Source organism: Lactuca serriola, chromosome 3 (assembly GCF_051521515.1).
Source record: "Lactuca serriola cultivar US96UC23 chromosome 3, Lser_US96UC23_V15, whole genome shotgun sequence".
Taxonomy (NCBI): Eukaryota; Viridiplantae; Streptophyta; class Magnoliopsida; order Asterales; family Asteraceae; genus Lactuca; species Lactuca serriola.
In genome coordinates, this window is record NC_136410.1 from 187142802 (window position 1) to 187167324 (window position 24523).

Here is a 24523-nt window from a genome sequence, read left to right on the forward strand (position 1 = left end):
GAAGGTCTCGACAATAATAGTTCGATGTTAAAAAGACAAACGAAAACGGACGTCGGATAAAGAAGTTATGGATTTTTAACGAAGTTATCGTGTCCCGGCCTATTAATTAAAATATAATTAAAAATAAATCAAAATTAGCCGACGGAGTCTAAATGAAAGTTGTAGAGTATTTTCTCACCTTCGCATGGATATAAAGAACGTCAAAAATAGAGCCCGTATGCGAAAGTTACGGATTTTACAAGTTCATGGCACACACACCGAAACGATTTACGCCCAGCGTACCCTCGTACGCCCAACGTACTCGGATACTAGGCTCCGGATCGTCCACGTCGACCAAACACTTCGCTTGAGGATGCGGTCAGTAGTGATGCAAGCGAACGCCCAACGTAACCTCGGAGTACGCCCAGCGTACGAGGTACGCCCCGCGTAAGCCCGAAGTACGCCCAACGTACCGAGGACCTCCAGCTCCTATAAATAGAGTGCGAGGGTGCCGGCTACCTTTGCTAAATTTCTTCATTTCTCTCACATTTTCACCTCATTTTTCGTGCCGACAACATCCCGACTTTCCCGGTTTCATATCTAAGCCCCGACGAAGGTCCGAAGCCCCGAGATTCCTGAAAATCTCGTCACTTTCCGGTCGAGGTGCCGCCCGGGAAAATCTCGTTTCCTTCAAATCACGCACTTTCTTAGGTGAGTTCATACCCCTATAAACTACATTTTTAAATGTGTTATCAATACTTTTTATATACACTTTTAAGGGAGGGAATACAAGTAAACACACGATTATTATCGTGTGTAACCTAAAGTTTCACTATATACTTTTTTTATCAAGTAAATCATATGTGATTCATAACTACTACATGGAAACTTTCGTACACAAAATATATCACGATAACATCTTGTCTTTTTAAATTAAATATGTTGTTAAACATATACGAATCAAACACTTTATCTATACTTTGAGTATATGTGTTCATTTATGTCACCACAAAAGTTCACTCTACATAACAAGTGAGCATTTCACTAGGGTTTACTATACAAACGAAACAAACTTTTGGAAAAACTATAATAGTTTACGACAAACATTTTTACATGTTAAAAACTCTTTATCAAACTGTCTTACATACTTTATGTTTCCTTTCAAACGCTGTTAGAATTGTGTTTCAAACGAAGGTCTTCTTATACTTAAAATTGTTTTTATCAAACAAACTACTTTCAAATCGTTTTATAAACTGAAATCAAGTCATCATTTCTTATTTATTAAACTTTTCAAAGGTTATACAAAACTTCTTTTATATTTTTATTGTCAAATGCACGCCTATACATGTGTAGTGTTATATATATATATATATATATATATATATATATATATATATATATATATATCATGTATACATATATAGACATAAAAGTTTCCATCAGTTGGTTCAGTACCTTTGGGTAGCAAAGGCATACTTCGATTATACACGCACAATACTAGTAACTATAATAGGTATAGTTAGGATATACTACTTACCATTCCAAGTACAAGGAATCACACAAGAGTCAGTTTATTTATGAGTCTATACTAATACATTACATACTATATGAAGAGATACGATTACATACAATTACAAGGCATACAAATTTCAAGACATATAATTATAAGAGATACGATTACATAAGATAGTGTACTATATATTCATGAAATTTTACATACTACAAGTACCATATCAAAGAGATATTTTCATATACAAGAACAAATTAACATTTTCATATGTAAATCTGTTTTATACTAGGTTTTGTGAGACATTTCACGTACTTTCGAGTATGCATTATTAAGTCATGTATTATATACCATAATCCCTTGTAGGGGGAGCGTGATACTTGTGTATAGATTTATACGGGATTGACAATCCCACACCTAAGCTGCTAGCTACAACTAGGCCGACAGGCTTGGGGTGACAAACGTCATAACATTCCAACGCCTGAAGAACGTTGTTACAGGCAGTCTGGGTCATTAGCATGGTTATAAAACTCACATGGAGTATTAAAAACACGTTGATTTACGGGGTTATCAAATACCTTAGCGATTATATACATACATAAATCTACTATTTTAGACATGAAAAACACCATTGTAGTTCATTTTTGGGACTTTTAAACTACCACCCACTTATAAACAAATATTGGATTTCTGAAGAAAACATTCAAAACAGTCGGGTCTTGGTAGAAGGCTACATTTTATACTAGTAGAAAATATGAGATTTTCTAGGGTTTTTAAACATTTACGATTACTTACAAACATGTTCATTGGTACAAACTTTTCTTCAAACATTTACAGGTCTTTCTTTACAACTTTACAAATCAAAGTCACATAAATACTTATGAATTCACCAGCATTATTGCTGATACTCGCTTTCAAAATAACTTGTATTCCCATGACACAGATAGACATGTACGACTACCAAGTTTTGAGAAGACGGAGCAGTCAAGACTCGTCTTTTATTTTGAATATTCATTTTGTAGAATTATACTATGAAAGAACTTGAATGTAATTAAAATTATACTATTAATGCAATTGATGATGTTGTTGCTTGTTTACTACTTTTCATTGTTGTGATACATTACATGACGTCCTCCGCCCCAGACCGTTTCCGCCGTTCTCGGTTTTGGGGTGTGACACAAGCGCATGGCAATACCTACCCTGGACCGTCCCAACCCCACACCCACCCACCAATCCACCTAACTCTACCCTCACCTACACCAATACCACCCACCTCTCCCTAAATCCATACATGCACTCCTATGCCCCCGTGCTTATCTTATATAACCTACACCGCCCACCCACACATACACCTACTCTACACACATTTGATCAACACCCTGACACTCACATGTACATACTTATCCACCAACCCCTATCATCAAATACTCGTACCCACATCCCACCCTACCTACCCACTTTACTTCCATGCACATACCCCTACTCCACATCACCCCTATACTGCCCACTTAAATATTTTCTTTAGAGTAATTCTTCGTTTACCATCATTAATCAGAATTTTAAAAATTTAAAATTTTAAAAGTACATCAATTTTTTTTTTTTTTTTTTGATATCAAAAGTAACGAAAATTGTTAACTACTAAACTTTACTTGCCTTTTTTAACTTTTCAAAACCCAAAATATTTTATTAGGATGTCATTTATTTTATTTTTTTAAATGTGAAATGTATTAAATTTTTTGAAAGTTTTAAACTAAAATATTCATTTTCCTTCAATTTTCCCTAAAAAAAAAAAAAAAAACTTGTTGCCGCTTCTCTCCATTTCGTCTTTGTATTTTAAATTTGAAACCTTTCAAATTTTTAGAATTTTTAAATAAAAACATTCATTTCCCCTCCCCAAACAAAAAAAACTCCTTGCCGCCTCTTGATTTCATACCCATGCCTATCTCGATCTCCCTCCCCCTCCTATCTTTTATTGCCCTAGAAGAACGCGTCTTAGGCCGTCCATTCTTTCCCCCTACCACCCTATTCTCCTCCATCACCAAATTTTGGTCGTCGCCACCCTTTAATTTGCAGCGCCTGTATCACCGGCTTTCCCTCCACCTCTAAGTATGCGCCTCTATTACTGGCTGTCCATTTTTGCAGTTTTGTTTGCTTATTTAACAGTACACTTTAACCTAATTAAAGGTTTCGTGAGTATGCGACACATCAGACAAAGAAAACACACAACAGTTGCACGCCTCTAGCGATTCCCGATTGTTCGCCACCAATTGCCATCGCCGGAGATCGTCGCACCCAACAACACCGACGACCGTTGCACTCAACAAATTCGATTCAGGTTCTATATTCTTCAATCCTTTCATGCTTTTGTTGAATTTCATTTTGGCTGCTCTCGGTCACTTCCTCTTTCCCCTGATTTCAGTTGAATTCGAAATCATATGAGCTGTTGTAATCGAAATCTTTGTGATTTTCTTCAATACTTTCCTGCATTCGATTTACATCATTCGTTTAGATGTATATGTGAAACTGCAATGTTCATAACTGTGCAACAGGGAACAATAATCATAGCATAACTATGCAACAGGCACTACAACACCTGTGTTCATCAGGTAGCCACGCAAATCCACGATTCCCTATTATTCAGTTCTATTTTTTCTTCCATAACATGACATGTGATCGATTGCTCCTTTCTTTTTTCTTATTTTGCTTTGATACTTAGATTGAAGTCTAGGACAAATTATGATTGAACAGATGGTTCAAAGTATGGGTGAAGTGGTAGAAGGCATAATTCCGATTTAAAGGTGAGTGATGAAATTGTTATTATTTTCTTTAAGGTCTGATTTAAGTTTTTGCTTTGTATGAAATGCAAAAATTTGAACAGATGGTTCAAAGTTCTTCTTCTGATCTCAAATTGAACTTATTCATGGACTTTAAGATGAAGATTTGGTGATGTTGAGAAGGCATAACTGTTAAGCCTTTTGTTTTTTTAGGGAAAAACATATAGATACGACAACAAATCACATGACTTTTTACAATCTCTTTGTTATGTTTTATTTAGGGTTTGAAAAAGGGAATTCAGAGCTTGATGAAAATGAATAAAATCTGGAATGAAATAGGGCTTTGTTATTTAGGTTTTGGGTTCTAGCTTGACATGTATTTCCTTTTTTTGGTTATACTAGGGCATGGTTTCTGTTTTTTCTTTTGATTATGGAAACCGATGCCTACATCCCTTAATAAACATCTGCCTATCTCATGATTTCTTCAAACTTCGCATGTTTGAGGCGGATGTGAGTTTGTGAGGTGAAACAAAGAGCAACAACAGATACTTAACAAATTGACACTGAGGAAGTTTCTAAGCAGGTGATGTACTTTTTATCATTCTATCGTTTGTCTTTATTCTTGGTGGTGATCATCAAGAAACAACATGGATCTGCTAAGTTTTTTTATTCTTCTTCTTTTTGTCTATGTCTGTAACAAAACAAAAATTTGTATTATGTTTATTGTTTCTCTAATTTTTTATATTTTGATTCTTTAATGCATCTAAATGTAACATAAATATGTGATTTTCTTTTAGTTGATTTATTCTTAAATGAGCAAATACCCCTTGACTTTTGAAGAGTGATTAAGTTTGGAAGTATCATTTATAGTCTTTACTCTTTATAGCCATAACTTGCTTATATTTGGTCAAATAAACATCTTTTATATTTGCTTGTTTTTATCAAATATGCATTACATTTGTTCTCAATTTTAAAAGCCCAACGGTTCGCTAGATTCAAAGAGCTTTACAAATGGAGAAATGCAATATATTTTTGATTAGTCAGGTAGGAACTTAATTGTGCGTATCGTTTTTACCTCTTATTTTTGTTTTACTATTTGAGATATAAAAAGAAATGCAATATATTTTCCAGGTGTCATGAATCCCATTGATGGGTATGTTTGTGTTTTCTAAGTTCATATTTAATATTTTAATATTTTCATTCACGTTTATTTTAATTTGTTGATGTTGTGGTGTGAATTAGAAAAAATTCACCCCAACTTGGATGTACCAATATTTTCTCAAGGTAGTACTACCAACCCTCTACACATATAATATTGGATCCAATAGTTAATCAAAGCAGGTTTTAATGTTTTTATTCACTTTGAATCCCACTTTAGGCAATGTACTTTTGTATTGACTATTGAGCGATAGGCTTCTCAACAAGACAAGGAACAATACCAACAAGATGGAAGTATAGTTATATTTAGTTTTTGCTTTCTTTACCCATGAAACTGCAAAATTCAAAACAGTTGGACAGGCATATAAAAATTTTGTTCCATGGCCAAAACACCATATGAAATCCAAAGCAAAGGTTTGTTTATGTTAACTTCTTTGTGCATTACACATTTTTTTTCTTCATAAACTAGTCTACTAAGTTTTTAATGAACTCATTTTTCGTTTCAATGTCGGTATAGGTACCAAATATGATATCACATCAAGACCATATGATATCACATCAGGACCATGAACTTCAAAACTCAAAGAAAAAGAAACCAACTTATATATCATCTGATACCCTTCTCAAGAAGACAAAGAATAGTACTAATAATATGAATGCCTAGTTATGTCAAGGTTTTGGTTTATGATGTGTTTGCTTTATTTATCATAATTTAAATACTTGCAATTAGTACATTTTTTTTTGTATTTTAATTAGGAATTTAATGGATTTGGATTTCAATTATTACTAATATCAAATTATGAATTTTGCTTTTGTTTCATATTGTTGGGTTTGGTTACTTTCATTTAAATTATTTTGATGTGTCTATAATGTAGAAAAAGTAACAATAAATAGTAAATTAAAGTGGCTTTAATATAAATTTGGTCATGTTTTATAGATTTTCAATGTCTCTAAAATTATACAATAGTTATTTTATATTATTTTTTAACGTGTGGCTAAATGGTTAACAAGAGCCATAATATACAAGAATTATGAGACTACAGTTGTTTCAAAATGATGTTTATTCTAAAGTTTTTGTGACAAAGTTAAACAATAACAACATGAAAAACAATTTATGTGACAAATAAATATCATAATTGATTGTTGTTGAGACTAAATACTAGCAAATCGTCACTTACATCATTAATTATATGTGTCCATTTACTGAACAAGGACATGTTCATTGTAATTATATGTGTCTAAAATATACCCAAAAGTCTTAATATGATACCGAATAGTCCTTAATTTTAACAAAATGTGTGTCTATATAATACTTAATATAATACTTATGATTGTATTTCATTTAATTGTGTGTCTCTATACGATAGGCGATAGAGATATAGTCACAAAAATTGATTATTTTTTGTGACTAATTATTAGTAATTCGCCACTTATGGAATTCATTACATGTGGCCATTTAGGAAACATGGTCATGATCACCGTAATTACATGTTTACAAAAGATACACAATAGTCTTAATAAAATTTAAACTGTATGACAATATAAAAGAAAACAACTACACTAAAACATCATTAATGTCGCAAATTGGTGATATACAGTCACCCCATTTACTAAATAAATGTGTCTACTGAAGATTTAACGCTACAATATTAGATATTTAAGAAACAAAATTTCGTACACATTTGCCACACTTTTATAATACGACCACATGTTTTCATATCATACGGACACTACATTTTAAAGTGACTATAAGACCCTAACGATGGCGTCACCTTCCGTCACACTTTCAGTGAAAAAATAAAATGTCACTATACGCACATGGTCACATTTTTTTGGTGTGACTGTGAGTCATTTTTCTTGTAGTGGCCCCTAAGAGGGCGGTCCATACATGCCGACGCTCGGAGAGTAGACCAGGCCGATTGAAGGCCCGGTGCTGGCGAACCAGTCACACTGTAGACTCAGAGAGTGGACCAGGTGGATTGAAGGCCCCGGTGCGGGCAGACCAATCACACTGAAGACTCGATATGCATGGTTGTTCTGTATTGTGATGTGATACGCGTATGGTTATATATGGTTGGTATTTTTGGGGTAACTCACTAAGCTTTCGGGCTTACAGTTGTAGTGTTTTGGTTTCAGGTACTTCAGGAGATCGTGGCAAGACGAAGGCGTGATCGTACCGCTCTTCATACTTCATGATTTTGTGATTTGGTTATGGGGATACTCTGATGTTTAAACTCTTTTGAAAATCAGTTGTAATAGATTAATGGCTTTTGAAGGAATTAAAATGTTTTAAGTTGGTGCAATTTTTATGAGTGTTACAAGTTGGTATCAGAGCCTTGGTTTGAGTGAATTGGAGGAACATTCGTGTGAATCCAGTCTCAAATCAAGGAGGGATTTTCAAAATGGTTTTCAAAAGGTTTTTTCGAAATAAGTAAAGGAGGATGAAGAGGGTACGATCAGCCAGAGCCAGTAAGTAGACCCCAAAATACCATACAAGTTATTTGATTTTGTGATATGTTAGAACAACATGCTAGTACTATGCTAGGGATCTTCAGAAATTGCATGATAGAATTGCCTGATTTTATGATGCCTGCTAGCCTAGGGTTTCCTTTGTATGAAATTGACATCATTACTGTAGTTATTTAGTGTATGCATCACGGTTACACATAATTAAGATCTTATAGCTTGAGAATGTTTGATTTGGCCTTATGTTCTATTCTTGTATGATTGGGAGCTTAGGGTAGGATTGGATATTCGAAAGTGGATAGGGTCCAACGTTATCTATGACTAGCATACACTAGTGTTGCAGGGTTGGTGGAAGTTTCATGGATGGGTGGGTTGTGTGGGATCAATAGATCTGTTATGAGATAGTGGTGCTCCTCTAGGAGTGAGGATTGAGTGTTCGTTATGTATATGTTATTGCTAGGGTGTTGTGGTGATACTTGATACAAATATGGGTAGGTGTGGAAGTTAGTATGGGCCGGTACTACTGAAAGCACAGGACCCATACGCGTATCAAGAAAGCCACAACCCCTAGGGTTTTGTTAGGAGCTAGTTCTCAGGGTTATTATGAGGAATGCCTTATGTCCTCATGGTGTATTTTCAGTATGGTGGTTACGAGACGTTTCGGGGCAGGATCCGATTTGGGATCAGGATCAGGAGAGGGTGGTCAGGATGGACTGGTACCACCCGAGGCCATTGGTCAGATGAGTACGGACGAGTTGGATCCCAGGATTCGTGAGATCCTGCATGATGAGGTTGTTGCCATGTTCTGGGCTGTGTTGTCAGAGATGTTTGGGTCGATCAAGACCGCCATGGTTGAGTACTTTGATGAGCGCTATGAAGCTCTTGTGGAGACGGCTGCTGCGTCAGCTACAGTAGCTGTAACAGCGGCAAGGGGAGGAACCGGTTGAGGTTTTCAGTATCGAGACTTCGATAATATGAAGCACCCTAATTTCGATGGAGTTCAGGATCCGATCGTTGCTATGAGATGGTTGCCAGACGTAGAGGGTTGTTTCTTCATGTGTTCATGCCCAACGGATCAGAGGGTGAGGTGTGCTTTGAATCTTTTGATACTCGGAGCGAAGGATTGGTGGAGGTTGACTACGAGATCTTATTCTGATGCGCAGCGGGCTGCGGTTACTTGGGATCAGTTCCGTGAGATATTCAGTACTCGTTATGTTCCGCAGGTTGAGAGAGAGAGAGGTTGGCTCAGGAGTTCTTGGAGCTGAAGCAGGGTTCAGAGTTGGTGACGGAAATCACCAGGATGTTCATAAAGAGGGAAACTTTTTGCCATGAGTTTGCATCGGAGCGGGCTCAGACGTCCAGATATCTGAGTATGATCAAGAGAGATATCAGGCAGTTTGTGTCCGCACAGAGGTGTGATATCTTGTTAGAGTTGCAGGAGGCCACCAGGCGGCGGGAGTTGGAGATTGAGTTATAGTTTTGAGAGCAGAGGCAGGCCCCAGTTCAGTCGCAACCGACACCGAAATGGTCCAAAACCATTGACTCTAGGGTTGGAGGTCAGAGCAGCCACATCTGTGAGAAGTGTGGGAAGGGTCATATCGGAGTTTCTAGGTCCGGTGGGGCGTGTCGCAAGTGTGGGAGAGAGGGGCATTATGCGAGGGATTGTCGTCAGTCGGTCCCGACTCAGGATATGAGGATCTGTTATCATTGTCATCAGGTTGGACATTTGAGGGTCAATTGTCCACAACTTGTTTCAAGACCGGTGCAGGCTCCAACACCGGCCAATTTGAGGATTATGAGCGGGGGTCAGGGTGGAGCGGAGCCTTCGAGGGCTCAGGGAAATGTTTTCCAGCTTATAGCAGAGGAGGTCAGGGCAGAGCCAGATGTAGCTGCGAGTATGTTTCCATCCTGTTATCTTGTTACTGTGTGATATCGTAAACTTGTTTGCCTTTCTCCACATAATTTGTAGTATGATTGAGGATATTATTAGTTAGGAGTGGTAGTCGGTTAGTGTCCAGGAGGATTGATGGTAGAAGTATATGATATATATGATCTCGCTGCTAGGAATAGCAGCCACAATATGGGAAGTGTTCAGTTGAGATTTGAACTTCCTTAGAGTTCGGGACATGCGATGACGGGAGAGTTGTTCTGTGGAGGTTGCTCACTCCAGATGGAATCAGTTCATGGAGAAGGGGTCGATACCTAGTGAGGTCGATCGAGTCGTGTCAGTTTCGTTATCGGTAGTTAGTAGTTGGTGCGCTAAGTTGGGGAGAATTGGAAAATTCTCCGGTAAAACAGCAAGTATCCATGGTTGGTTAGTTGTTTGGATTCATCAGTGTCATTAGCCGAGAGTGTGGTATGATTGGAGCAGGTGATAGACACGTGGGGCAGGGAACAGACCATGGTTTCGGATAAGGTAGTTGGTCGATGTGAGGCATGGGTTGTCGTGGGAAAGTTTAGGGAACATATATGGAGTTCAGAACCCCTAGAGGGTTAGAACAGATTGCATGGGAGAGATTCCCGGGAAGAATGGTTCAGGGTGATGTACGACAGTTTTGGGCGGTCTGGATAGACTGAAGGCCGGTAGGCATACCAGTCAGGCCGAAGGCTCGGAGAATGGTCCAGACAGGCTAAAGGCCCAGAAGGGCGGTCCAGACATGCTGAAGGTTCTGAGAGTGGTCCAGATAGGTTGAAGGCCTAGAAAGGTGGTCCGGTCATGCTGAAGACTATGTATGTATTAGTGGATCTGTATGCGGAGAATGAGTGAATATGTCGCCATGCAATAGCAATCAATAAGGTCTGGCCCCAAGAATTGGTCATGATGATGGAGTTGGCTGGAGGCCATGCGCGAGCCTTGTTAGTTATGTGATTAGATTCGGAGTATATGGGAGTTCAAGGATAGCAGTTACTCTACATGGATAGTGTAGAGTGGATTTTAGCATAGTGGTACTTATAAGTGTGGTAAGGATTATTGAGTAGACTTCCTGGAAAGGTAAGGTATGTAGCTCCAGGAAGGAGTGTGGATCCCCTGAAAGGAAGGCAGTAGAGTAAATGGATGATCGAAAGTACTTCGGTTATTGATAGTGAGCACTGAGATTGTACCAGATGTATGGAAGCACATACGGGTTGGATGCCCGTTGAGGTTTTGGAATGGTTAGCTCTGATGCTGAGTCAGGGGAGCTCGGAAGTGATGCAAGGGTAGATCCTTGGGTTCCGAATTATGGTTGTGGTCACGAGTTATGTATGTGATGGCGTTCCATCCTAAGGGTGGCTGGATCATCGTTGGCATGCCTGGTTTTCCAGCCCGAGGCTGTTTGGGCCAGGTACGATGTGTATAAACATTATAGCTGGGTATTCATGAGAGTTTCTCGGAAGCTGTGAAATGTTCTATCATGTCAGGGTGGTAAGAGATTTGACTCAGGGAGGAAACGGGATGAGTTTCCATCGGTGCAAGTTAATAGAAATAGCGCCAGTTGGGAGAAAGATAATGGGTTAATACTGGTTCAGGACCCGGTGGTTTATAATGGTATCCAGTTTTCGCAGGCGGCGAATGAAGGCGTAATTCGGAAGTATAGTAGTGTCATCAGGTGGCACTTAGTTGATGAGTATTGTCATAAGAGAAATGAAGTCGGTGGCCGGCTTGGAGCAGTTATAAGAGCCCTGCAAGGGAAGAGATGGGTTTGACAGGAAGTCGATAGTAGTGTTCGAAGGGATCTGGGCCGGTTTGAGACTAGTGGATGCATTGTGGGAGTATCATCCGGAATTTTGTGTTGCTGCAAGCTTCGAGGACGAAGCCTAATTTAAGTGGGGGAGAATTGTAACATCCCAAGTTCAGAAGCAAGAAGTTGAAGGGTGCTAAGTGAAAATAAAGGAAGGGACTCGGCGAGTAGGTCTCTTGACTCGTCGAGTCGAAGCGGGTGTCGGGCACGTGGTTAAGTGGCCTGACTCGTCGAGTCGGCGGCTGGACTTGATGAGTCAGTGGTGGACGAGGAAAACCCTAATCTTTGGGTTTGCACCCTATTTAAAGGACTTAATGTCCTCCTCTCAGCTCCCTTATCCCCCTTTGAGATCCAGAAACCCTAGAATCGTGAGTGAGAGCCCTTGAAAGCAATTTGGAGCTTAGATAAGTGATTTGGTGAAGACATCTTGAAGATCAAGAAGCTTGGATCAAGGAGATTTGTGGAGATTCGGATTACTCTTCAAGAGGAGGTCATTTTAGAGGTAATGAATCGTTATCCTTGGCTTTCTCCTTTCTAGATCCATCTTTCATGGAGTATTAGGGTTTGTGGGGAAATATTGTGATGAGATCTTGGTACATGAGTTAGATGTGGAGTTGAAACTCCAGATCTGAGTTCTATTTGGATCAAATATGTAGAAAGCCCTTTTAGTTGCTATGCAAAAGCTATTCCCCATGAGATAAGTTCCTTTCTAGCTTGGTTTTGGAATTATGGGGCATGAAGCACGTAAAGGTAGCAACATTATGTTGCTAATGCACTCTAGCGACCCATATCTATTGATTGGAGCAAAGGAGTAGCTCTGCATCTTTCGAATATGAGAATGCACGTACGAACTCGATGAGTCTGGGAGATTACTCGGCGAGTTGGGCCAAGGTTTCAGGCATTAAGTCACGTAGTGACTCGGCGAGTCATATGAAGATGGGCATGACCTCAACGAGTTGGAAGAACAACTCGGCGAGTCTGGTCGCAGAACCCCAACCACTTTTGGTTAATGCCTCGGATTAGTGAGTCGGTTGGCGACTCGGTGAGTTGGACAGGATGGGACTCAGAGATCGTTGGACTCGACGAGTCTTGGGGTGACTCGTCGAGTTGAGTCGTGTTGTGGGAGTTTTCTGAGTTTGAGAACTCGGCGAGTCTACAAGTTGACTCGGCGAGTAGAGTCAATCAGGAAGGTGGACATTGACCAGTTTGACCTTCAGGTGTATTATGGTCATTTTCGGATATTTATTTCATTGGATCATTGATGATTATAGGTGTTGAAGTTGGAGGCAGTTCTTCGGGTTTGTGCTTTCGTGTTTCGGTTTGGCAGTTGCAAGGTGAGTTATCCTCACTATATTAACAGGGTCTACGGCACCAAGGCCGGCCCTTTATTGGATGGGAATCCGGGTATTTGTTTGATATGTTTTTGAGTTGCTAGATATGTATCATGGTTTTAGGATGGTGGTATGTTAGTGACCTGGTTAAGGTCGGTATCCTGGTTTTAGGATGGTGTTATGCTAGTGACCTGGTTAAGGTCGGTATCTTGGTATGTAGGGTAATGTTATGTTACTGACCGGTTAGGTCCTGGTTAGGATGTTGTTATGCTGCATGATCTGATAGATTCGTTGTTGGCTGAGGATTTTTTATGTGATTAACTGTTTTAGGTGCACATGGTTGTTTGGCTGGGGTTGGGTTGAGGCGGTCCTGTTTTGTGCTGAGGCCAACATAACCTGGGCGGACCGGATAGACCGAAGGCCTAGCGAGTGGTCCGGATAAGCTGAAGGCCCCAAGAGGGCGGTCCAGATGTGTCGAGGCTGGGAGAGTGGACCAGGCCGACTGAAGGCCCGGTGCGGGCGGACCAGTCACACTATAGACTCAGAGAGTGGACCAAGTGGATTTAAGGCCTGGTGCGGGCGGACCAATCACACTGAAGACTCGATATGCATGGATGTTATGTATTGTGATATGATATGCGTATGGTTATATGTGGTTGGTATTTTGGGGGTAACTCACTAAGCATTCAGGCTTACAATTGTAGTGTTTTGGTTTCAGGTACTTCAGGAGATCGTGGCAAGGCGTAGGCGTGATCGTACCGCTCCTCATACTTCATGATTTTGTGCTTTGGTTCTGGGGATACTCTGATGTTTAAACTCTTTTGAAATCAAGTTGTAATAGTTTAATGGCTTTTGAAGGAATTAAAATGTTTTAAATTGGTACAATTTTTATGGGTGTTACAGATATGGTTATATATGTGTTAAGTATATATATATATGGTATTATTACATGATAACTGCTTAAAAAAGTTATTATTACTTAAAAATATTAATTTGTATTAAATACGTGATATTTTGTGTTGGGTATATAAATTGAATTATGACAGTGTTTTCTGAATAGGGTTAATGTTGGAAATTGATTTCAGGGATTATAGTCTCGTCTAGTTTTAAACTAAGACATATAAAGGATTTTTAGATCTCATTAAGTTGGATAAAAGTGTAGTCCTATATTGTATTGCGATAGTATGGTATAAACAAGAAAACGGTTTTGAAATATGATTATAAGCATTATAGTCTTGCCTAGGATGAAATAAGACTTATAAAAAACATGTTTAGTTCGAGTTAAGTTGGAAGAGTATTAACTATACCATGTATCATAAAGATATTACATAGACAAGAGATTTGTGTTGATTACGAGCATTGTAATCTGGTCTAGTTATACACTAAAGACTTATAAATGAAGTTTAGTTAGAGTTGAGTTGAAAGAATGTTAAGTTATACCCTGTATTGTAAAGATACTACATAGGCAGGAAATTTGTGTTGATTACAAATATATTAATCTTGTTTAGTTAAACCCTAAGACCTACAGAGGACGCTTAGTTCAATTAAGTTTGGATAATGTATGAGATGGGAACAGAGAGTAGAACTCTGTTAGATGACATTGGTAATTTGGTGGGATACGTATTATGTACATGAGTATTATATTAGTATTCTCCCTCCTTTATAGACAGCCAGAAATAGTATGTATGTATGTATCAGGTAGTCGCAAGGTGCCTAAATGACCAATCATTTGTTGTAGTAGGATGACGACCACTGACTAAACCCAATCTTGTGGAAACGCTATCAGACTTATATTATGTAAGTGTTAATGAGTTATACGAATCCAGGTGAATAGAATTATATGTTCATTAGATGTACTATATTCCCTCATGGTCGCCTTATTGACTAACGTTCGCTGCCAACGACTCCCCGGAGCAGCATAGTCAACTCGTTGCTTACATTGATCCATAAAGATAGATCTTATAAGATCATTGTTATAGGATTAATATGTGAGGATCAACGGGATAAGTAACTAAGGGTAAAATGTATTATGATAATTATAATGTGTTGTTAGATAACAGTTGGTTTTGTAGGATTATTGATTATAGGTTATTATCATAATAACATTGTGGGATTGAAAACCATGTGTATCTCACCAGGTTTCCCAACCTGGCTGATATGTGCATATTTAGCTATATATTTAGTATAGATCTTCATCTTTTATTAGCTAATTATTTACATATTATGGAAAAAAGGTACTTAATAGTGTTCAAATTGTATTTTTAGGTCAAAAGAGAATCTCGGAGGTAAAAGGAAGCAGGAGATACGATTGAAAGCTCGGGAACTGAAGAAAGAAGAAAAATGCTAAATCCTGAAGCTACTCGGCGAGTAGGAACGTCTACTCGACGAGTACACACGAAGATTCGTGAAGCAACACGTGGAGTCCTTGCCGTATACAGATTCCTCAAGGGGACTCGTCGAGCCGGTTGACTACTCGACGAGTAGCCCCTGTTTTGAGATATCTATAAATAGAAGCCACAAATCCGAATTAACTCTCTCTGGCTTTTGGGAAGCTTACTTGGCGATTAAGGAGACTGATGGAGATCTGAAAGAAGAACCCTAATCCTCAATTCTAAGAAGAATAAGATAACTTGGGTTTAATTTTCCACTTTACCTTTGAATAGAACTATGTCTAGCTTGTTTAAATTCGTTTTGAGTTTGTTTTTACTGCAATTATGAACTAAACCCTTTATCTTCTGTTTAAGGTAGATGATTTTGTGAATATGAATTGATTTTATGGTTAGCATTAATTTTAATTGGTGATATTGTTTCGTTAAGCTTGTTAAAGAACCTCATATATTAATAACAACTATTTTCTGTTAATAAATCAGTAATTAAGTTGTATGAACATCTCTTAGTTATTAATTTCATATGATTTATGTGACCACATAGTTATATGCCTAGGAATACCGAATGTGAAACTAGAATTAACTAGAAGATAGGTAAGTTGATACGTGAGCTTGTGTGACACACCATCAACAAGAGATTAATTGAATCACCAATTTAATTAACCATTACAAGTCTTACTTAACCCGAATTAATTAACTAGAGAACTTATTAATTTAGACAACTGGTCACTGCTTGAATTAATCTATTTTCTAAGGATTAGCAATAACGAACGTGAACCTAATAATCTCAATCGGTAGCCAATGAAAAGTTAATCTGATATATTTACCATAAAATCCACCATAGGATCAAATGATTCGAGCCTAAATAGAAGTCCTTTTATCATTGAATTTAGTTGCAATTTAATTGTTGAGCTGTTAGTTGCTTATTTAAGTGTTAGTTAAGTTTCTAGTCTTGTAAAACTAGAGAAAACCTTACTTTTTATTACTTGTTCTTAGATAATATTAGTAATTAGTTTAATTTCCGTTCCCTGAGTTAGATACCCTACTTATTTTACTATACCACAATTGATAGGTCCACTGCCTTTGTGTGTCTAATTCATAATTAAAGAGTAGGATAAATCTAGTTGGGTTCACACACATCAAGTTTTTGGCGCCGTTGTCTGGGAACGGTTCAAAATTTTATTCTAATCTCTAGTGTTATCGATCCTTTGTGTGAGATTAATCCTGCACAAAGTTACTGTTTTGGTAGTCTAGGTATTAGGTTTAATTTTAATTTTATCTAATTTGATAGAATTTTTGTTAATTTTTTTTTCAGTTTTATCCTTGAGCTCGCCGAGTGTAATCGAAGCTACCCGACGAGTCCATCGCTGAAACTCAGTTTCGTTTTTATTTTATTTTTGTTCTTTTTACGCGTGTTTTCTGTTTTGTTTACAGTTCATTTATGACCAGGGGAGGAGGTACACCTTTTGTAACACCCGAAATCAGAAAGGTCAAGAAAGGAAAGGAAAACCATAAGTTAAAGAGGGTCGACTCGTCGAGTCTAGGGAGGAACTCGACTAGTCGGAGCGGGATCCGAGTATAAAGTAAGTGACCGACTCGGCGAGTCGGAAAGTGGACTCGGCGAGTCTGGTCTGAAGAGAAAAACACTAAATCCGGGACTTTGTGCACTATCTAAACATCTCATTCTCTTCCTTAGGGTTCCTTTACAGTCTCTCTCACCTAGAATACCAAACCCTAGCCGCCATAATCCTTTTTGGAGCAAGATCTAGTTTTGGTGAAGGAAATCTTGAAGATCAAGAAGCCTAGATCAAGGAGACTAGAAGAAATCCGGATTATACTTCAGTGGGAGGTCATTTTGGAGGTAAGGAATCGTTATCCTTGGCCTTCTCCTTTCTATTTCAACTTTCATGGAGTTTTAGGGTTTGGTTAGAGAAATATTGATGAGATCTTGAAGCATGAGTTAGATGTGGGGTTGAAACTCCAGATCTGAGTTCTATATGAATCATTGATGTAGAAAGCCTTTCTAGTTGTTATGAAAAATCCTTTCCCCAAGAGTTAAGTCCCTTTCTAGCTTGGTTTTGGTATTATGAGACAAGAAGCACGTAAAGGTAGCAACTTTATGTTGCTAATGGACTCTAGGAACCCAGATCTATTTTTTGGAGAAAAGGAGTAACTTTGTGACTCGAGATTATGAGAATACACGAAAGGACTCGGCGAGTCTGGGAGATGACTTGGCGAGTCAGGCTAGATATCAGACTTAGAGTCGCGTAGGAACTCGACGAGTCACATGGGTGGACTCGGCGAGTTAGATGAAGATAGGCAGGAACTCGACGAGTTGGAAGAACAACTCGGCGAGTATGTTGAAGATTGCCTTGGACTCGGCGAGTCTATTCTTGGACTCGGCATGTCTGGTCGTAGAACCCCAACCTTTTCTGGTTAAGACGCAGATCAGTGAGTTGGGTGGTGACTCAGTGAGTTGGTCAGGATGGGACTCAGAGATCGTTGAAATCGACGAGTCTTGGGGTGACTCGGCGAGTTGAGTCGTATTTTGGAGAGTTCTGAGTTTAAGAACTCGACGAGTCTACGGGCTGACTCAGTGAGTAGAGTCAGTCTGGAGGGTTGACACTGACCAGGACTTTGACTTTGACCAGAGTTGACTTAGTTTGACTGTTGAAGGGCGGTTTGGGACTAAGTGTTATATTTGGTATTAGTAGACTGGGGAGTCATTGGAGTAGCAGTGCGGGAGTTGTCAGATAGCAGTCAGCAGGGTATCAGCAAGAACTCCAGCAGTGCATGTGAGTTTTCTTCCAGTAGGAACGAGTCTAAGGCCACAATTTCGGCCCGTTTAGTTAGCAGTAGTTTCCGGACTTCGGTTCGATGCAGTAGTTAGTATGTTTGATGCCGTCGTGTCTCAGACAGGATTATGTGTTATGTGTTCATGCTAGTTGATATGTTATGTTATGCTATGTTTAGTTAGATTCGGACTTCGGTCCGATGCAGGGGACAACGTCCCAGTCAGTTTCCGGACTTCAGTCCGATGCAGGGGACAAGGTCCCGGTCAGTTTCCGGACTTCGGTCCGATGCAAGGGGCAAGGCCCCAGTTAGTCAGGACCTCGGTCCGATGCAGTGGGCAAGGCCCAATATGTGCTTTATATGTTTGTATGGTATGTGGTAGTTTGGGGGAGCTCACTAAGCTTCGTGCTTACGGTTTCAATTTTTGGTTTCAGGTACTCAGTTTTCAAAAGAGGAGCTCGGAGCGGTTGCAGTGCACACACCATAGTCAGTTAGCCTGGGATGTTTTACTCTGATAATAAGTTTATGATTTGAATTAATACTATGAAATTATGTTACGACTTATGAAACAGTTTTTATAAATATGGTTTTAGTAATGTTTTAAAAGAAATTTTTAGTCGTGAAAATTGGGTCGTTACAAGTTGGTATCAGAGCCTTGGTTTGAGGGATTCAGGCACACCTTCGGGTGTGTCTGAACTCAAACTAAGGAATTGGTATAGAAATTTTCAAAAGGAAAATCATTTTTTGTAAAAAGGAGTTTGAGAAGAGAAAAGAGTTTTAGAAAAAGCGAAAAGAATATTTAGAAAGAAAATAACTTTGAAGGGTGTGGTGCATGCAATCAACCAAGCTCAAGTAAGTACTCCCAAATTACCCATACAAGTTTATGTTATCAGTTTCGGTTTCAGTTTCAGATCAGTTCAGTTTCAGTTCCAGTAGAACAACATGCTAGTATAGGACTAACGATCTAGGAGGATGCCTTATGTGCCTGTTTTATGTGTTTTAGCTTTATGAGAATTGTATGCTAGTATTGAGTAGACAGTAGTAGGATAGCTTGTGTAGGCTATGCCTGATAGTATGAGCTTAGCATTATATGCTAGTATAATTTCTTGTAATAAGAATAGTTTCGCATGAGTATGTTTCCTTTATCCGAATGCTGCTTGCTTTGTGCTTTGTGGGACTCTGAGTGATGGGAGTTAGCCATTAGGTGAATACGTCACGTCACATGTGGTCAGGGTTGAATAATCTCAGAGTGCTGGATTTGACCCTATTGCGCAGCTCTCGTCTGAGTCTAACCGTTGTAGGGACGAGTCTTTTACTCGAAGGATTATCCGAGCCTCATTGCATGTGATGGTCTTCAGGTGGTGGCTAATTGGCATTACGAGGAGACCTTCAGTAGCTGAGGACTGATTGGGTGGAGTCAGAGGTTCCCTAGGGCAAGCCTAGGAAGGTAGTAGCAGAGATCAGTAGCAGGAGAGTGAATTGGTGGAGTGGAATTAACTCTTGAGGAAAGTACAGATAGATGTGGAAGGTAGTATGGGCCCGTACTACTGAAAGCAGAGGATCCGTACTCGAATCAAGAGGGGCCGAGACAAGACCAGGGAACTTGTAGAGTGTGTGAGAGATCCCTCAACAACGGTGTGTATATTGATCAGGAAGTGTTATATTTTCAACAAGGTGACATTGTGCGAGTTACCAGTTAGCAGTTTAGGTACCGAGGAGGGACCTGGCTCGGGCTCTGGAGCCAGTCAGCTTGATGATCAGATGAGGTATTTCATTTCTGCAGAGATATTGCGCAACATCATTGATCAGACTCCAGTGCTTTCGGTTCGGTTAGAGAGGCCATCATGGAGCTTATGGACAGTCATCTTGAGGCCTTTAGGGCCGGGATAGTTTCAGGACAGATTGGGGCTCGTCTACAGCCCGATTCTTGTAGATTTCAGGGATCCATCAGGGAGGGAGATCCCATTTCTAGCTTTTGCCATCAGGGGACAGGAGTGAGTGGGGCACCCTATCTCCAAGAGAGACCTCTGCATGATTGGATAGTTGAGGAGCTTTCGCGAGACATCCGCGAGGAGCTGCCCGACATGGTCGTGAGGATCACTGATAGGTTGACCGCGAAGATCCAGGATCAGACAGCGGTTGCTCAGACGACGAATGGGGTCGACGACGTAATGCAGGAGCGAGAAACGGGCAGGGAGTCGGAAAGGAAGAGGAAAACGGATGAGACATAGGTAGCCACAGGTTCGGGCAAGAGGCCCAAGGGGTCGGATTTGAGATCGAGGGACTATCAGAGCCGCAGTCGATGCGGGAAGTGTGGTAGGACGCACAAGGGTGCGTGCAGGCATAGAAGTGGTGGCGATGTTGGATGTTTCAAGTGCGGCCGGATTGGCCATTTTAGCAGAGATTGTAGTGTTACCATCGCTCAGGAACTTGACCCGATATGTTTCCATTGCAGTCGGAGGGGCCACAAGAAGGACCACTGTCCGAGTTTTTATATAGCAGTGCAGGTGATAGCTCCTGTCCCTGTGACTTCGAGTACCACCAGCGGTTGCCGGGGCCGGGCAAGGGCGCCCACGGATCGGATTAGACTGTTCCGATTGATTTCAGCAAGGTTTTGAGCAGCGTTGGATGTTGGAGGTACGTATCTTTACCTTCTTGTCAATTATTATTCATGATGTCATTGTTATGTTGCTGCATCGATACTAATAAGCATATGTATTGGGGTATTATATTATCTGCTTATGATTGAGTTATATGCCATTTGCATACCTTGGAATTAGAATGGTAAATTGGAGGTCGTCCCCTCTAGATCAGGTTACTTAAAAATGCGATGACTGTAGCATGTATGTGTAAGAATCAGTAATGCCTCACTACTTTCGAAAGGTGTCATTCGGGATTGATCAGTTAAATCCTTAGTAGTGACAATTTAGAGCTTCTAGTGAGGTAGCCAGCGGACAGTAAGGAAGTGGGTTGGGGATGTGCACCCCAACCGTAGGTTCTCAGGATGCAGTCACTAAAGCAAATACAATTAAGGATTGAAGGGTGCTCAGTTAGATAGCAAGAATGGTTCGGATTTGGTAAAAGTTAGTTGGAGCGCCGATAGAGGTAAACGTTGGCGGATAGCAGATCGCCCTTTTACTGGAAGAAAGGTTGGGGAATCCATTCGACTAGTGAGCAGTAAGGAGTTAGCCGGATCCAAGTGGGGGAGAACCCTCCGACTATACAAGGGTAAGAGCACGCAGACCCAGAATGAGTACACGACCTCTGAGAAGAAAGGATAGTAGCGCAACGATTGATGGATTGAGGAGTTCAAGATTGGGAGTTTGAGTAACTTCCCAATAGTTAGTTCATGTATTCGAGATGGTTAGTAGCTGGTTGGGAATCCAGGATTGGAGGACCGCCTGTAGGACTTTAGTGAGTCGGAATGAGGATCTTGAGAACGGTTAGCAAGAGATGCTTTCGTGTTAGTAGTCAATGGCAGAGACGACATGCAGGGTTGTGTGGATTCAGGAGTTGGGAGTTTGGAAACTTCCTAACAATAGTTTCATATATCTGGATTAGTAGACGGTTGGTTTGGGAATCAAGCCGAAGAATTCCTCGACGGAACGCTAAGTGTATCAAGGATATAAGATGTCGAGGTTGATGCAGCATTCGATGACTGAGGGCTGGTTTTGTGAAATCAGGATGAGGAATCACTAGCAGGACTAGGGATAGTCAGGATGTCCTCATAATAGTAGTTAGTAAAGCAGTCAGATACTAGTAGTGTTGTAAGTCTGCGGGGGTAGCCGTAGCATTCACTAGCAGTCAGATACTAGTAGTGTTGTAAGTCTACGGGGGTAGCCGTAGCATTCACTAGCATTCATATAGTAGTAATGTTGTAAGTCTACGGGGTTAGCCGTAGCATTCACTAGCAGTCAGATAGTAGTAATGTTGTAAGTCTACGGGGGTAGCTGTAGCATTCACTAGCAGTCAGATAGTAGTAGAGTGTTGTAAGTCTGCGGGGGTAGCCGTAGCATTCACTAGCAATCAGATAGTAGTAGAGTGTTGTAAGTCTGCGGGGGTAGCCATAGCATTCACTAGCAATCAGATAGTAGTAGAGTGATGTAAGTCTACGGGGGTAGCCGTAGCATTCACTAGCATCCAGATAGTATTAGGGAGTTGTAAGTCTGCGGATGTAGTCGTAGCATTCGTCAGGTTAGTAGATAGCATGAGCATGTTGTTTGGACGCGAGGGAAGCAGTAGTAGCCACCAGTTCGGGTGCAACAGTGAGGATATGGGAATCCACGGGTTAGATTTAGGATCTCTCGAATGGTTCAGTTATGGTTGAGCCGATGATTCGACAGTTGGATCGTCACCACAATTATGAGATCAGGGAAGCAGTAGACCGCTTAGGTTCATGCACGTTAAGGGCTACCGTTGGTTTTAGAACCATCATTTTTAGTCTTGGATCTGATGATGTCAAGATTCGACGTATGGACCCGGTCGGTTGGATCGGGAGGTTGTTAGGGTCACAGTGACAGGGTAACTAGTGGAAACTAGTTCCAGAGAAGGAATTCGTTCAGAAGTCGTGGGAGCGACTAAGTGAGGAGTCCTTGGACTCTACATTTGAGTTGGAACTCGGTGTTGCAGATAACCGACGGATGAGTGGAGACTAGGAAGGTCTCGAGATATTTCGGGAAGCAGCCATATAGCAATTTAGTTTTTCAGGCAGTTCTGTGTTTCAGTCAGTTCAGTGTTTCAGGCAGATCAATGTTTTCAGGCAGTTCAGTGTTTCAGCAGTATTGATGCAGTATAAATGGCAGAGTAGATAGAACAGTTATAGATAGTCGAAGTATCTTCAGAAGTCGCTTGGGGCAACTAGGAGATTGCGATGGGGTATAGTGACTGGTTTGAGTCCGGTAACCCAGATATTGGCAGATTCGTTGGACCAGGGTGGTCTCAGTTCATCCAGTAGGCGGATGAGGGGCAACATAATTTTCAAGCCAGTAGTAGTAACGATAAGGAAAGTATGGTAGAGGCAGCAAGTTGACCGAGGGTGCTACGCCTCTCACAACAGGGTTGGATAATCTCAGAGGGGAGGGTTTGACCTTGTTGCGCAGCTCTCGTATGACTCTTAACCGTTGCAGGGGTGAATCTTTTACTCGAAGGATTATCTGATCCATTCTCTGGGACGGGTGCTCAACACTAAGTTATAGCAGTAAGAAGAAGTCAGTATGTACCGGCAATAGTGACCAGCACTAGGAGTGGCTGGAGTGATAGACATCATGAAGGATACGGTCCTTCACAGTGATAGGGGAGGTAGTTGGTTATGGAATGTCGACATGGGGAGTCCAGAGAACGCACAAGGAAAAAGGGGGTGAACCTCAGAATATTATCCGCAAGGATTAATGATAGTTAGAATGATCGGGCGGAAGGCCAGGGTAGGTAGTCAGCGGGTGTTAGGTTTCACAGACAGAGTGTTGGAGGCAGATCTGTGACATCCCCAAAATCACGGCCAGAAAAGACCGATTTCATTTATGATTTTTAAATTAATTTCAGAGTAAATCCTTTTGATTTAAAAGAGTTGCAGAATTTGTTCCCAAAACAAAATATGATAAAATAATATTTATCAAAGCATTTCATCAAGAGATGCATTTTCATTATATAATCAAAACTCGGGATGTCATGTTCCGATACAGACCATAAAGCATAAACGATAACATTACAAGTCATTCAACAAATATATACATATACAGACTTGTAAACAAAACAACTCGATGATTCATCCACCTTATGCCCTTGCGCCACTTCCTGTAATACAAATAAAACTGAGTGGGTCGGGCTTGGGAGCTTAGTGAGCATATAGGGTTTTCAACCCACAATAAATAAATTATATTTAATTTCACCAGCCAACGATAACCCGATTACCCATTCCCGTTATCCTCCCTTTACGTCTCTAAAACAACATCTATCTCAAGGGAGCTAATCTAGGATTTTCATCAGGACGTACATTACTGCTAAGGGGTTTCCTCAACAATAGATATCCTAAAGGCAACCATGATGGGGATAGAGTACACCGGTGAACACATCGTTCACAACACCTACAGGTTATGAACGTGGTAGCGTTCCACAGGACTGTCTAGAAAGAGTCTGTGGTCATTATCCATACTCCGCTGAATAACTAGATCAACAACAACAACATCGAGGCCTCTCATCTGTTTATTACACACCAACTATCTACCCATGTTCTACCCAACATATTAGTAGATAAAAATATATATTTTTATACATAGTTTAAAACCTGTATAGCATTTTCATTCAATACATATTCCACATAACAGATAAGGCACACCCACCTAACACGTATTTCATAGAAAATAAATCAGATCTATGAGATAGAAGAGAGTGAATATACATTCACACACATAAC

At 40.2% G+C, this 24523-nt stretch overlaps 1 long non-coding RNA gene across 6 annotated transcripts; it reads left to right on the forward strand.

Moving 5' to 3' along the window:
- Window positions 1-3374: 3374 nt before the first annotated feature.
- Window positions 3375-6238, forward strand: LOC145093447 (uncharacterized). Of its 6 annotated transcripts, none has more exons than XR_013702873.1 (6): window positions 3375-3592; window positions 3671-3821; window positions 4036-4092; window positions 4203-5544; window positions 5639-5832; window positions 5936-6238. It is a non-coding gene; the product is annotated as an uncharacterized LOC145093447 (long non-coding RNA). The 6 variants fall into 6 exon arrangements; XR_013702874.1 differs by having other exon boundaries at window positions 4203-4284; window positions 4365-5832; XR_013702875.1 differs by having other exon boundaries at window positions 4203-4284; window positions 4542-5832.
- The last annotated feature ends 18285 nt before the right edge of the window (window positions 6239-24523 follow it).